Below are 13440 nucleotides of genomic sequence, written 5' to 3'. Positions count from 1 at the left end.
GTTGCAATTTCCAGGTCAAAGCCAAGGGTAGGCCTGCATAAAACAAGTTACAGAAGTCTAGCCGGGAAGTGATTGTTGAATGGATCACTGTGGCCAATTGTTCTGGGGATAGGTGGGGCACTAGTAGCCATGCTTGGCGCAGGTGGAAGAACAATGTTTGAGCTACTCTCATGAACTGAGCCTCCATAGAAAGGGAGGCATTGACGATCACCCCCATATTCCTGACAGTCGCCTCAGGTGTTAATTGTGCCCCATCCAGGCATGGGAGGCATGCTGCCTGATCCTCCCCCCTTCTGCCCAGCCACAGGACCTCTGTCTTGGAGGGGTTGAGTTTCAGATGACTCTGCCTGAGCCATCCAGTCACTGCTTCCAAACAGCTGGCGAATGTATCTTGCAATTACCACGGAAGGCACTGTGTTGAGCTGCATAGAGAATTAAAAAAAATCTTGCATATCTCCTTTGGATGATGAAGTAGTCTTTAAAGTGCCACTGGACATCTGCTTGGTCCTGGTACATGGATGTTGTTCCTGAATTGTCCCCACTGACTCTGCTTAGGAGAGCTATGCAGCCCTACCTTGCACAGAGCTGAGCACTTGTAAACCCACTGAAATCTATAGACTTAGGCATGATGATCAGGCTGCCATTAGCTTTAGGGATTCATCTCAAGGACTACAGAATCAGAGGGGCAAAAAACCCTCTTCCTATCCATGGGGAGGGAGCCTTGGGGGGACTAAATTTCATGAGACAAAATTAAACAGTCTTCATTTGCATCTTGAGATTAACGCCTTTACGAACATCTCTTTGCAAAGTTAAGACTGTTATATCAAAACCCAGAAATTTGTGGGTAGAAGTGGTTTCAAACACTGGGAAGCAAGAATGGGAACTGAACCTAGTGCTGTACTCTAATCTCACCATGCAGGGACAGCGCTGGAATCTCACAGGCATCACAGCAAGAGAAGTTACGAGACATTTACAAATGCAAATAAACTGGCTTGTTTTTTCAAAGAGAAAAAAATAGATGTATGCAAATTGCAAATATGCTTTAAAAAGGGGGGAGAGAGATTCAAATTCATACTGCAAATTTCCCTGCAAACTGATCTTTAAGCTATGTGCTGCTAGAATGTTGCGCCTATCTTGCACATAAAGTTACATTTCGGCTCCAGAATCTTGAAAGAGACCATGAAGAACAACAGAGGTCGGTTTGGGGGTGAAGCACAGAGGCTCTCTGTACAATCTTGTGTGTTCCCAGTCAAAAGAATTTCAGGTGGGAGGTCTAGGGACAATCTCTGCCTGAGACCTCACCTCAGTTGCCCTTGGAAGTGGTGGTGCTGGGCTAAATCTCTGTTGGGGGGAATCGAGCCAAAACAACACGGAGTCTCCGGGCACCTTAAGGACAAACAGATTAGCCACAGTCAGCCCTGTGAAACACATGACAGGTCCCAGACTCTGTGTAAGAGAGCACCATGTCCTCAGAGAACGAGTTCGCTTGCAGCGTCTCAAAATAAAAGGAGTCAAGGACTGGTACAGAAATGATTCCAGAGCACCCTCTGCTGACAAAAGATATCACAGAGAGTTTAATTCCCCTGGCTTCCCATCACAATTGCATGGATCGCCAGGGATTCTTGTATGTACAGCAAATGTGTGTACAGTGGACATCCATGTGTGTGAACATCCAGGTTAGTCCCTTCTATTTCTTAGCAGATGTTCAGCATTTCTTTGGAAATAGCATATGAGGCTTCTGGTATATAGTTAACACATAAATAGCATAGTCCCTCTCTGAAGTTAGGCCACTTACAGAGCAGTGGTAAGACCAAAGATTTCCCCTGCCCTGTGTTCATGGTGCACATTTGTGTGTGTCTCAGGCGCACCACTCCAGTGTCAATCCCAGTGCCATCCAAAGCTGAATTACAACCTCCTAAAATCATTGACTTTGATAGACTTGGAAGGGGATAACTGTGCTTTGGATGGCACTCTAATTTCCCAAAGGAAACTACCTTTATTATAGGATCCTTATTTGTGGTAAATTGGAACTCCCTGGCAGTCATTGTGGGACAAATAATTCTGTGGTTCATCTGAAGAAAATTGTTCCAGCGCTAATGTTGTGAAACTCTGTTCACTGAATGATTGTATTTGGAGCCATCCCTTTCTTCAAAAGAGCTCTGAAGAGCATGAGGAAAAGAAAAATCTTTCCTCTTTAAAACAGGCATGATGAGATATTAGCCAGTGGATAATGCTTGCCTCTTGTGGCGCAGAGTGGTAAGGCAGCCGTCTGAAAGCTTTGCCCATTGAGGCTGGGAGTTCGATCCCAGCAGCCGGCTCAAGGTTGACTCAGCCTTCCATCCTTCCGAGGTCGGTAAAATGAGTACCCAGCTTGCTGGGGGGTAAACGGTCATGACTGGGGAAGGCACTGGCAAACCACCCCGGATTGAGTCTGCCATGAAAACGCTAGAGGGCGTCACCCCAAGGGTCAGACATGACTCGGTGCTTGCACAGGGGATACCTTTACCTTTACCTTTTAATGCTTGCCTCTGTGCCATGAAAAGCTTCATCTGCCCAAACATTTCCATATATTTAGCCTCTTCTAAAGCAATTGGACATTTCCCTCCTGGTTTACTGGCTATCTGAGAGAGGCCTTTGAGACAAGCAACAGCCCTCTGAACCAGATGCAGATGAGTGAGCTTCAAAGCTGAGGAAGAATTTGAATCTGAGTTTCCCACATCATACACCAATGCAACTCTGCTCTAGTAAGTCTGCAATTCAACTACATAGAATAAGAATCCAGGGGACTTTCTGCCAATCAGAGCAGCCTCATTCCTGTTAAATCTCTATTCTTAATAGTTTCTCTGTGCTGCTCTTACTTTCTTCTCTTGTTGATGGCCTTTGTTGGGGAAGAGGGTGGGTGATAAGCTTACATGAAGTTGGCTTCTTATATTTTTATCACCAAGAGCTTGAAATAGGAGCACCTCCAGGAATTTTGAATTGTCTCCAGCTTGTTTATCTTCATTTATTCTGGGGCCACCTGATATATTGTATTGTTGGGGAAGAGGATAGTTGACAGGCTTATATGGGGTTGCCTTGATGTTAGATTTATCATTCTAGATTAAAAAACAAATTTAAAACACTTAACGGGGAACTTTAGGAACGTAGAACCTGACCAGTAGCCCATCTAACACTAGGTATATAAAACATTATGGAGGGAATTCTAGAGGGTAACCATGCAAATGCTTTGCAGCCAAACCAAACAGGAACCTTGAGGTACAATTAAGACAAACACATTTTAAAATCATTGATTGGTTTTAATGTGAGAATTGGATTATTTTAAATGTTGAAAGTTATTTTGTAGTTTTATTGTTAATATATGTTGTAAGCTGCCTTGATCCTTCGGGGAAGGGCAGCATATAAATTGAAAAATAAAATAAGCCTTCTTGGCCTGGAGCATATTTCAGCAAGAGCACAGATTGCCATCTCAGAATTCTTGCCTTCTTGCAAGAATATTTACAAGATTATGCATTCATATGGATTTGTGAGGTTCTGAGTACTTTTTAAAAGTTGTTCATCCAGTTTTCAGAACTGCTGACTAAACATGCTGCAAACTTCACTGTTTTTCTTCCAGCTGCATACTTTACCAGTAGCTCTGTGGAGACTGAAGTTGGCATGAACTTCTGTCCTTTCCTAACTGGTCATTTCTGCTGTGAAATCTTGCTTACCCAGAAGGTGATCGGAAAGGGAAATTTCTAAATATTTTCCCTTGGCTATGTTAAGAAAGTGACTTTAAGCAATCAAATAAGCTGGTGTGTGGACTACAGGAGAAGATGGTTTCAACTATCATATACTTTTGTTATGACAACATATATTCACATGAAAGATTCTCTTGAGAGATACAGTAGAAAAACCCAGATCTGCTATTTGGACAAGCGCTAACATTGCTAGAAGGGGGAAAAAAAACCAGAGTACTTCTATATCCTTTTCCAGTTCCAAATGGATCACTAAACAGTGTCCATCATGCATTAGGAATATTTCAGTGTGACTGTATTCCATTTCAGTGTGACTGTATTCTTAGGTGAGAATAAACTAAATATTTTTCTTGTGTGACCACACAAAGACTAATGCACATGGTGTTGAGGTGACCAGAACGTTAAAGACCAGGTAGAAGGGGAACATGGCAATGGGCTTGGGGAAAATCTGGAACAGCTCAGTGAGCGGTATCATATTTCGCTAAGCCCTCAGTGGGTGGAGAGTGGGCGAAGCGCCTTCCGATTGGCCCCTCACCAGGATGGACAGCAGTTCTGGCCAGTCAGGTGAGGGCCCAATCGCCTTCCGATTGGGCCCTCACCAGCAACAGCCAGAGCTCTGCCCAGAAGCCAGAATGACCACCGTAAGTAGGCAGTCAGTCTGGCTACTGGGCTTGCCACCAGGGAGGGGGCTGGGGAGGGCTTCCCCCGAGGCCTCTGAGCAGGCCTGTCGTGTTGCAGACGTGGCAGGCCTTCTTGGAGGCCCCCAGGGAAGCCATGACATCGGCGGGAGGGCTTCCCTGGGGTGGCCACGCCGGTGGCGTGGGCCCTTCAAAGCCTGTCCTTAAGGACAGGCTTTGAATCTAGTGTATATATAATGCTCTAGGGCTTCTCAGTTTAACTTTTTCCACTTTCTCATGTCATTCATGGTCAACTGCCATCGTTGTTCATATATCTCAATGTGTACTTTTATACTACAAAGAACAGCACTGAGGAAATAAGTAATTGCAGCAGTCTTCTGTTAAGTTATGCTATCACAGTGATCACTAGGGGGCGGTCTCACACATGAAACTATGCAGTCATTTTAAGGATTCTTTCCTGAGGGGGCAAATTTTGTTCTTGCATCTTTCTCTTGTGACATATCACCGAACTCACCAAGGTTTGGTTAAATCTTCATAATGATCAGTTGGCACCTGCAGCTACAAGGACCAGAACATGGAATGAGGAGAATCACTGTGACACAGAAAAGCTCCATACAAATCTAAGAAAGATTCAAAATGTGTGTATTATCTGGATTTCACATTTTGGGTTTATAATTTGTGGAATTGCACAAAATGTAGTGATGGCCTCTAACTTAGATGGCACATATACCACTTAGCCAAGATCGCTAAATGAGGCCTCCTTGCTCAGAAGTGGTTTGCATTCAAATGCTGGTTCCGGAGAGGTGATCATCACAGAAGGGCTATGGCCTTGATATCCTGCACTGTAGAACTCCCATGGGAACCAGAGTTCACTGATTGACCTATCTGGCTGTATACCACCACCACCCACTCAGCCAGCCACAGCAGTGCCTACAAGAAGAATATCATGGCAGAGAAGTTTTCTTTTTCTCCCTTCTCAGTTTGTCTAAGGGGATTGTGGCTTGCTCCTCTCCTATGGGCAAGGGACATGGAAAAGGCTGCTTGGTTTTCAACAGGCACATACCTAGGGTATGGCAGCGACAGGCACCACTTCCTGGGCAGTGCCACTGGGCCGCTGGTCCCCTAGCCCCCTCATCTGTCTGTGGAGGCACCCCAGCTGGGCCATGCTCTGAGCCAGCAGGGCTCTATGGGCTGGCCGCCCCTTCCCTTCCAGTTGGCTCCCAGGAGAAAGGTTCCACAGGTCGCTTCCTAGCCAGAGAAGCTCTCCTGCCCTATCACATGCTTGGGACTAGTGGGGCGGAGGGCCAGACCAAGCTCACCCCCAACAGATGGTAGAGGCCAGGGCTCTGTCTCCTGAGCTGCAAAACCTACCTGGGCACACCCCCTGCCCCTAACTTCATTCCCGTCTCACCAAGCTCTGGCCCCACCCACCCCCACATCACCAAGCTTCGCCCATTTGCCTGCTCTGAATGCCAAATAGACTAGATGTGCTACTGGTTTTCAAAGAGAGCAGACCTATAGGGAAAGAGAGCAGGTAAAGGAAAACCCTCACACATGTAAGGCAGAGGCAAGAGGAAGTGGATCTGCCAGGCATCTCTGCTGCCTGAGGTGAGATGGGGAGATATCAGATCAGCCTGGCAGCCAGGCAGGTTCTAGGCCCTTCCCTAAGATGAAATTGCTTATAGTGCTGCTGGGAAAGGAGGTACAAAATGGAACCTCTACTTACCCACAGACATGCTATGGAGAGTGCTGACAAAATTTTTGAAGTTTTGAAGCTCTGTAACAAGAATTGATCATCTGTTGATCATCTGAAAACAGTTGATCATCTGAAAACAGTGGTTCAGTTTCTAAGGGGAGTGAAGGGGATTGACCTCACAATGTTGTTGTGTGGGGGGGGGGGGGCGGAAACCAAAAGGATATTTGAAATTACAAGTGCAGGACATGAAAACAGAGTGCTGTGCATGCAAGGAATGAAACACCAGACCAACTTTTTGCCTTGTAATTTATCTTCAACTATCTCTGCAATGGACCAAGAGTCAAACTGTTTTGGCGGCCGGAGAACCCTGCATTCCAGCATTCCTACCCCCCTCCCCACCTCTTTTCTTCCTTTCTTCTGTTGCAACAGTGATCTAATGTTACAAGTTTATAACAGGCTATTTTATTTAAAGCACTTCTGTGCCGCCTTTCCACCCAAAGAAGTTGTAAGGTGGCAAACATCAAAACATTAAACCGTAAAAATATTAGAACGGCATTTAAAATGTCTATGTAAAATATTTAACAATACACAAAGAAAAGGCGTACAGACATACAACTACAGCACATACAGGGATGAAGACCAATAAGAGTTCACTTGGGGGCAGTGGTTCTCAATCTTCCTAATGCTACGACCCTTTAATACAGTTCCTCATATTGTGGTGACCCCCCCCCAACCATAAAATTATGCAAGTGTTCTTTCACAGAAATTAAACCAAAACTGACCAATGGTGTGACAATCCATTGTTCATGATTGTATATAAATTTGTTTCCCCCCCACCCCAGGTTTCTCATTTCAGTTCTCCATTGTCCCACCATGCTGATCTCGCTCTTCTCCACTGCTCCAGACAGATGAACGCTCTATCTCGATCTACCCAGCAAGGATGTTGTGTAGATGGTGCCACCCGGCCAAACTGCTTGCCCTGCTATGACCCCTGTGAAGGGGTCATTCGACTCCCAAAGGGGCCCCAACCCCCAGGTTGAGAACCACTGACTTGGGGTATACAAAACTAAACAAACAGTCTTCACTTGTTTGTGGAAGACAAATCTCCCCAGGGAGGAAGTTCTGAAGTTTCAGTGCCATGACTAAGAAGGCCCTTTTTGGGTTGCATCTATCTATCTATCTATCTATCTATCTATCTATCTATCTATCTATCTATCTATCTATCTATCTATCTATCTATCTATCTATCTATCTATCTATCTATCTATCTATCTATCTATCTATTCTCAGATGGTGGTGGCACCCAAGGCAAGGTCTTTGAAAGTGACTGGGGTGGACTGGTACGTTCATATGGGAACCAGTGGTCCTTAGATTATGCTACCCCAAACTACATAGGGCTTGAATGGTTAATACCAGCACATGTAATGAACCAGCCAGCTGTCCTCTCCTCGGAATTGGAAGAACCAGGCCCTGCAGCAGACTCCCTGGGGAAGCTTTAGGCTGCCCTGCACCAGACTCCCTGGGGAAGCTTTAGGATGACCCTGCATTGAGCAGGGGGTTGGAATAGATGGCCTTCCAGCTCTATGATTCTAAGCATCTGGAAGCAAGAACACTTTCCAGTCATAGTCATGCTGCTCAGTCTTCCAGGAGAAGCAAGAGACCCTACGGAGGTCAGACCCTCCATTTCTGCCAGCCTCTCCCAAGCCAGGAGAATATAGAAGGAGGAGGGAATTCTAGAGAGAAGACAAAGCACTTGCCTGATTGCACAGCAATGATCACGATCAGTGTTCATTCCTAGAGCGGAGTCTTTACATGATCTGGACTGACAGGCTGATAGGGGGCCAGTCAAGACCTGCACCTGCAGGAAGGTGAATGCAACTGTAAGGAACAACACTTGGGCTTTGGGGGATGAGTCAGCAAAGGAGGCAGACAAAGACACACTGAGCATGGCAGTAATCTAATCTAGGCTCTGTAAATGAGTAAAGACAGGCTTGCACAACAACCAGATCAACTTTCTTAAAATATAGTTTCCAAACTATGATTGAGGAGTGCTCTTAACCATGATCGGCATGGGTCGGATGTCATGTCAATCCACAGAAAAGGAAGGCTGTGGAAATTCAGACCTGAAGGCAAAGGAACATAAACGTTTGTCCTAGGCAGAGTCTGCACTTACTTTGTTTATTCCATTGTCAATCCTGTTGAATTCAGATTGATTTGAACTCGAGTTTTCCTCTCCCCCCTCCCCATTGAAACAGGAAAGTGTTCTGCACGTGGTTAGGGAGGCTCAGAAGAGGGGGGAGGAGGCAAATGGAGACTCTTTCTTTGTTTTCTTGAAGGAGGGAAGAGGATCCAAAAAGTCAGAGGAAGGAGGAAAAAATCCTTTCTTTTCCTGAAGGGGAAGGGGAGGATCAAAGAAGGCAGGGAAAAAAATCCAAGAGCAACAGAAGTTGAGAGAACTTAGGGGCTTCTCCTTTAAGGCAAGTTTATCACATGACCAAGTGTGGCCTATCAGAGGTTCTCTACCACAGAAGAGCCCAGATTCAAAACAATGTGATTTTTAAATATATTGAGGATTAAAAGCACTCTAAGATATCACACAATAAAGGTAGGGTCACTCCGGATCAATCCACCTTGCTGCAGAAGGAAAATTTAAATCGCCCCAAATCAAAACGGAAATCACATTCTGTGTTGAGGGCAGGGACTGAATCAACCTGGGATTGGAATAAAAGCTCTGTGCAGTTTACACCCTAGGTGTAAACTGCACGGAGCTTTTATTCCAACCCCAGATCGATTCAGTCCCTGCCCTCAACACACATTGGATTTTGGGTGATTTAAATTTTCTTTCTGCAGCAAGAAGGATTGATCCGGAGTGACCCTACCTTTATTGTGCCATATCTTAGAGTGCTTTTAATGCTCAATATCCAGATTGGGAAACCAAGCTCCGTGGTAGAGAACCTCTGATAGGCCACACCTGGTCATGTGACAAACTTGCTTTAAAGGAGAAGCCCCTAATTTCTCTCAACTTCTGTCGGTCCTGGATTTTTTCTCCCTTCTCTGCCTTTTTCAATCCTCTCCCCCACCCCCTCCAAGAAAAGAAAGAGGCTCCCTGCCTGGCTCCTCTCCCCCACCTTCTGAACTACCCTAACCACGTGCAGAAGACTTTCCTGTTTCAATGGGGAGGGGAGAGGAAGACCTGAGTTCAAAGCGATCTGAATTCAACAGGATTAACAATGGAATAAAGAAAGTAAGTGCAGACTCTGCCCTACTCTTGATCTGTAATCTCATGGCTAGCAAAGTTATGGCTGCGCTGGTCCAAGGCCTTATCTTTCTTACTAGATTGCTTTGAGGCTAAAACACTGCTTAAATCTAAGCATAATGTAAGACAATAATTATTTTCAATCTAACTCCATATGAATACAGAGGTCCAGCATCTTATGAAATATGCCTTTCCTAGGTGACGGAGCCCCTTCAAGGATCGCTGCCTTGTCGTGGTGAAGGGGCTTGCGTAGTTCAGTGAAGCTATGAGCTATGCCATGCAGGCCCAACCCAAGATGGACAGGTCATAGCAGAGAGCTCTGAGAAAAGGTGATCCACTGGAGAAGGAAATGGCAAACCACTCCAGTATCTTTGCCATGAAAACTCTATGGACAGTACCAAAAGGCAAAATGAGTTCGGCAAGGCTGTATACTGTCACCTTGCCTATTTAACTTGTATGCGGAGCACATAATGAGAAAGGCAGGATTAGATGAGTCACAAATTGGGATTGCAGGGAGAAATATCAACAACCTCAGATATGCAGATGATACCACTCTAATGGCAGAAAGCGAAGAGGAACTAAAGAGCCTCTTGATGCGGGTGAAGGAGGAGAGTGCAAAAGTTGGCTTGAAATTCAACATCAAGAAAACTAAGATCATGGCATCCAGCAAACAGATGGGGAAGAAATGGAGGTAGTGACAGATTTTATTTTCCTGGGCTCCAAGATCACTGCAGATGGGGTCTGCAGCAAAGAAATTAAATGTCGCTTGCTCCTGGGGAGGAAAGCTATGGCAAACCTAGACAGCATCCTAAAAATCAGAGACATCACCCTGCCAACAAAATGTGTGTCTAGTCAAGGCTATGGTCTTCCCAGTTGCAATGTATGGCTGTGAACCATAAGGAACCATAAGGAAGGCCAAGCGTCAAAGAATTGAGGCTTTTGAACTCTGGTGCTGGAGAAGACCCCTGAGAGTCCCTTGGACTGCAAGGCAAACAAACCAGTCAGTCCTAGAGGAGATCAGCCCTGATTGCTCTTTAGAAGGCCAGATCCTGAAGATGAAACTCAAATACTTTAGCCACCTCATGAGAAGGAAGGACTCCCTGGAGAAGAGCCTAATGCTGGGAGCGATTGAGGGCAAAAGAAGAAGTGGACGACAGAGAATGAGGTGGCTGGATGGAGTCACTGAAACAGCCGGTGCGAGCTTAAATGGACTCGGGGGGATGGTAGAGGACAGAAAGGCCTGGAGGATCATTGTCCATGGGGTCGCGATGGGTCGGACATGACTTCACAGCTAACAACAACAAGGTGATGGAGCACAAAGATTAATGTAATATGGGGTTTATTGGATTAAGGCAAATGTAATTCAAGTTTTATAATATCACTAGCAACTTGTCAACTTGAATTTAGATATGCGTGGGAAATATGTGTATCTTAATGTTAGCCAATGCATCTTTTCTTTTTTTCAGGAATGTGATTTAAGAATGCAGATAATGAATCTGGGCAGAGTACAGGATTTATGATTGATTGTCCTATTCAAGCCGACTCATGGAGTTGGGAAATCGGCCAGGAAACAAACAGTGGAAAAAGACAGAAGACCTTGCAGACTAGTCCTGTGTCTGTTTATACAGAAGTAACTCTTCCAGCCGGAGAAAACAAATATGACAATCAGTAATCACCTGTAGTATATGAGATGACTGTAATAATCCTATAAACTCTTTCCTTACAGCTGGTCTCTGGACCACTTATTTGCCTTATAGGAGGTATTAGCCTGTCTATTCATCTCTGAAGTTTACTCCTTGGTGACCAATAGCAAAACAGCAGTGATTAGCAGTTTCAGAGTTGTTGTACACTCTAGTATCAAATGAAGCATGGAGCAAGCCAACTGAACCATGGAGCACTGCCTATCAATCCTATATGGTCCAACTGCCGGTTTGTAAAATAATGTTAACTGTTGATCAAACTGGTACAGCAGTCTGTTATTCACAGATCTGCCCAGTTCACTAAAAAACAGGGCAGAGAATCTACATTTTTCCATCTACACCAGGCACGGCTATTAGCACCCTACCTCTTGGCTCCTGACCTAGCTAGAGTGATCCATGCAACAGTCACCTCTAGGCTATAGTTCTGCAACTTGCTCTACGCCAGGCTTCCCTTGAGAGTGACTTAGAGACTCCAACTGGTTCAAAATGCAGTGGCACAGGTCCTTATGGGAACCCAGTGGAGGGTGCGTGTGACACTAGTGTTTGCCCAGCTTCATTGGCTCCAGAATGGAAACTGGATTAGATTCAAGGTTTTAGTCTTGATTTTTAAAGCCCTAAATCAGTGGTCTCCAACCCCCGGTCTGGCAACCGGTACCGGTCCGTAGATCAGTCGGTACTGGGCCGCGGCTCCTTCTCATCCTTCCCGGCTGCTGCCTCGGGGTCTGCCCTGCCACTTTGCCGCTGACCCATCTTTGGTGCTCTCCAGCAGCTGCCATGGCTGGAGCTTCCCCTCGGCGTGGCACTGCGCAGCCGCTGCTGGCAGCGGGCAGTGGGAAGTCAGGGGTGCCGGGAAGGAAGCAAGTGGAGCAGGGGCTCAGGTGGCAGCAGCGACACCCATCAGTAGAAGACTACCCCCCCCCCGGGCCTCAGTAAAATTGTCAAGTGTTGACCGGTCCCCGGTGATAAAAAGGTTGTGGACCACTGCCCTAAATGGTCTGAGACCATTGTACCATTGGAACTCCTTCTCCCACTACATCCCCCAAGCAACGCTATGGTCTATGGACCCAAATCTGCTCAGAGCCCCTGGCCTGAGAGGTGAGACTGGGACTTTTTCAGCCCCAGACCTGGCATGGTAGAATGCTCTACCAGCCAAGATCAGTGCCCCACAGAACTGAGATCGGTTCCACAAGGCCTGCAAGACAGATCTATTCCACCAGGCCTATGGCTGAGGCCAGGAAGATCACCCATAACAGTAGCCTCCCTAGAAAAACCCTATAAGAACTATAATCCATTGGAACACCATGGGAGGTTGCATCTCCCAAATACGGATAGCCTCCATAATAATAGTTACATCAATGTTATTATTTGATAAGGTAATATTTTATTAATGAGCGGAAGGGGGGTTAGTTGGAACTGTTTTAATGCAAATTATAGTTTTAAAGTATTTATGACTGATGTTACCCACACTGAGCCTTCTAGGAAGGGCGGGGAAGAAAGATAGTTTATTATTATTATAATTATATTAACATGAAATGAAATCAATATTAACATGAAATGAAACCCATTTTACCTATGCTGCCCATAGCCCAACCTTTTCCTACAAGTGCCTGAGACAACTGACCACCAAGTGGGAGAGGGGGAGGAGGAAGGTCAACCAACCCATCACCTGTGTTCCACTTTCCATTTTTAAAAGGAAGCCAGGCCCTGCTATTATCTTTAACTATGGCCGTTTGGGCCTGTACTTGTTGGCGCTGGTGTAGAGCAACACTTGCTGGCCTAAACACTGAAATTAAAGAATGTATAGAATATATTACCAAATTGCAAAAAGAAACCCAAAACTGGGGATACTGCCCCCCCAGCTGCCACAGGCCACATCAATAACAGATGTAGGCTGTAAAAATTTCCACAAAATTATACGGAAAACTAATCCTTAAGAGAAATATCTTCTGTATATTCTCCTTTTAAAGGAGTGCCCTTTTTTTAATTCATCACCCCCTCAACCTTTGGCTAAATGTAGATCAAGAGGTGCTATTCTGGCAGCTACTAAGATCTGTTTGAGTTTATTCTGAGGTAATCATCTCATAATGCCATGAAGCACTCTGCCAAAAGAACACTCTTACATTCCTGTGTATTCTGAACACGAGTTGTCCAGGAGTACCCTGGCTTTTTGACCTTGTGGGAATTCTGACAGAAAGAGGTGGGCCAAACTGCAAAATGGCTGCCAGGAGAAGCAGAGCCAACTACAAAATCTTGGGGAGTGAAATCCGGCATAACTCTATAGTAACTTCTCCACATTTCAGGCAGTTTGCCTTTTTTAAATGCACATATATTCTGGCACATGCTTTCAGTTACACAGCGATGATCCCTGTACTATGATGACAGCTACTGCTGAAACAACAGAATCCCTGTTGGGCAA

Source organism: Paroedura picta, chromosome 3 (genome assembly GCF_049243985.1).
Source record: "Paroedura picta isolate Pp20150507F chromosome 3, Ppicta_v3.0, whole genome shotgun sequence".
NCBI classification, from domain to species: domain Eukaryota; kingdom Metazoa; phylum Chordata; class Lepidosauria; order Squamata; family Gekkonidae; genus Paroedura; species Paroedura picta.
The sequence above is the reverse complement of the archived record's forward strand: the minus strand, read 5'-3'. Positions refer to the sequence as shown.